Source organism: Microtus ochrogaster, linkage group LG5 (genome assembly GCF_000317375.1).
Source record: "Microtus ochrogaster isolate Prairie Vole_2 linkage group LG5, MicOch1.0, whole genome shotgun sequence".
Taxonomy (NCBI): domain Eukaryota; kingdom Metazoa; phylum Chordata; class Mammalia; order Rodentia; family Cricetidae; genus Microtus; species Microtus ochrogaster.
Window position 1 is genome coordinate 32,930,206 of NC_022031.1, and position 2,239 is coordinate 32,932,444.

General features: G+C 56.0%; 1 protein-coding gene across 1 annotated transcript in view; it reads right to left on the bottom strand.

The window, feature by feature from the left end:
* The window catches only part of Mob3b (MOB kinase activator 3B), a 174,459-nt gene extending 173,032 nt beyond the window's left edge, over positions 1 to 1,427 (bottom strand). The window contains exon 1 of the mRNA XM_005361977.2: positions 1,156 to 1,427. The gene's annotated coding sequence lies outside the window, so the exon portion shown is untranslated. The remainder of the gene's footprint in view (positions 1 to 1,155) is intronic.
* Positions 1,428 to 2,239: the final 812 nt, after the last annotated feature.

Here is a 2,239-nt window from a genome sequence, read left to right on the forward strand (position 1 = left end):
CCTCTCTCCCTCTCTCCCTCTCTCTCTCTCTCTCTCTCTCTCTCTCTCTCTCTCTCTCTCTCTCTCTCTCTTTCTCGCTCTCGACCGACACCCGTCAGGGATTCGTTGGGGATAAGATCTAAGAAATGCGCCCTGGGCCACAAGCAGCCTCAGAGGCGGAGTTAGGAACAACTTTCCCTCCGCCCTCTAACCGCAAACCCCGGGTGGGGCGGCCTAGCCCAGTCCCGATCCCCCTTCTTCCGCGGCGGGATTCCTGACCCCGAGTCCGCGCAAAGGCCGGCGAGGAAGGCCCGCGAGCGGTCAAAGGGGCTTTCCTCTCCACTGCAGCTCCACCAGATGTTAGAGGCGCAACAATAGTGGAACCGCGGAGAAACAAAAGGCCATTCACCGGAAAGATGAGAATGGCTCTGTCTCTGCGAGGAAGGCTTACAGAGGGGTCTCAAAGGGGGTTGGGAGGGACCCCGAGTGGTCTAGCGCCTCTGCCACGCTCCAGGAGGCGGGAGCCACTCTTGACCACTAACCACTCAGCTCTGGGGGTCCACGCTGGGGAGGAGAAATCAAAGCAAAGTTTTAGTTTTCACCTTCTCTAGTGCAGGAAAGGGAGGGGCTGCGATTCCAGATGTTTGACAGTTGTTGGCCCAAAAGTTAAGCAAGATTTATTTGTTCTTAAAGACCCTCCCTTCACGAGGCATCAGTAGCCTGGGGACAACCCCAGACGGTGAACTGTAGCCCCACGCAGCCCCACGCTGCTCCTCATCCCCACAGCACAGATGTCGTAAAAAGTTTCTCTTCCCACCGCCTCAGGCCAACGCGCACTCTACCCGTATCTGGGATTCGGAAAGGGTTCGGGGTGAGATCTGCACCCGGAAAGGGGGTGGAGTGGGTGTTTTAAATCAAAGCCCAGGATCCCTGGTTAGGAATTGGACTCGTGTTCCAGCCCGGGAAGTGCGTACCCGGAGGCATAGAGAAGCCAAGGAGCCCGCACCGGTCTAAACCAGACTCCAACCCCGGAAGCTCGCGGACGGGGGTTGAGGACCCGCGTCCGCGCGGTTGATCCGCCTCAGGTGTGCCCCGCACCTCGGTCCTCCTGGGCACAATCCGAAGCGGGAAGCTGCGGGACTGAGCCGCCTACCCGCTCTTGGAAGGGTTACTTACCGTGGGGTTTTAACCTTCAGCCGAGGGCCCTACTGTCTTCCTTCGCGCGGGTAGCTGCAGCTGGAGCGGGAGAAAAAGACTGAGCTCCTCCGGCACGAGCAGCGACACTTGGCAGATCCACGCGAGGGGTTTTCTGGCCAGCACGCGCGACTCCAGACGCAGCCGCCGCCGCTCTGCTGCGGCCCTCACAAGCACCGAGAGCGCCGCGCAGCCCGCCAGGGCGCCACTGAAGTTCCTCGGCGCAGAGCGGAGTCCCCTGGCGGCCTCCTCTGGAAAGGCAGCTTCGTGGGCGCAAGAGGAGTCTTGCTGCCCTTTGGATCCTCTGTCTCCACAAGGGCCTGAGACAATGTGCAGTCTAAGAAGTTTCTCTACTTTGATCTGCTGGCCAGCGTAGGTAGAAAGATGCCAGACTAGAAATGATGTTTTTCCTGGTTGGACTTTGTCAACTTGACACGAACCTAGGAAGAGGGAATCTTAATAGAGAAAAAAACCTCCATAAGATAGCTTATTGGTAAGTCTATCCAGCATTTTCTTGATTAATGATTGACGATTGACGTGGAAGGACCCAGCCCACTGTGGGTGGTGTCAATTTGAGGTAGGTAGTCCTGGGGTGTCTAACAAAGAAGGTAGAGCAAGCCGTGAGAGGCGAGCCAGAGCCGCGTTCCTCCTTGGCTTCTGCTTCAGTTCCTGTTTCCAGGTAACTGCCTTGAGTTCCTGTTCTGACTTCCCTTTATGACGGAGTATGATCAGAACGCATAAGCCGCATACACTCTCTCCTCTCTAAGCTGCTTTTGGTCCTGCTTTTTCTTACATCAAAAGAAACCCTAAGTAAAGTCCACAAAAAGGGGAGGATGGGGGGAACTTGGGGAAACAGGATGATTGGGATAAAGGAAGGTTGGCTAGGGGAGCACGGAAGCACAAATCTTAGTTAAGGGAACCACCTTAGGGTTGGCAAGAGACTTGAACCTAGAGTGGCTCCCAGGAGCCCAACGCGATGTCCCCAGTTAGTTCCTTGAGCAGCTGAGGATAGGGAACCTGAAATGACCCTATCCTATAGCAATACTGACGAATATCTTGCATATCA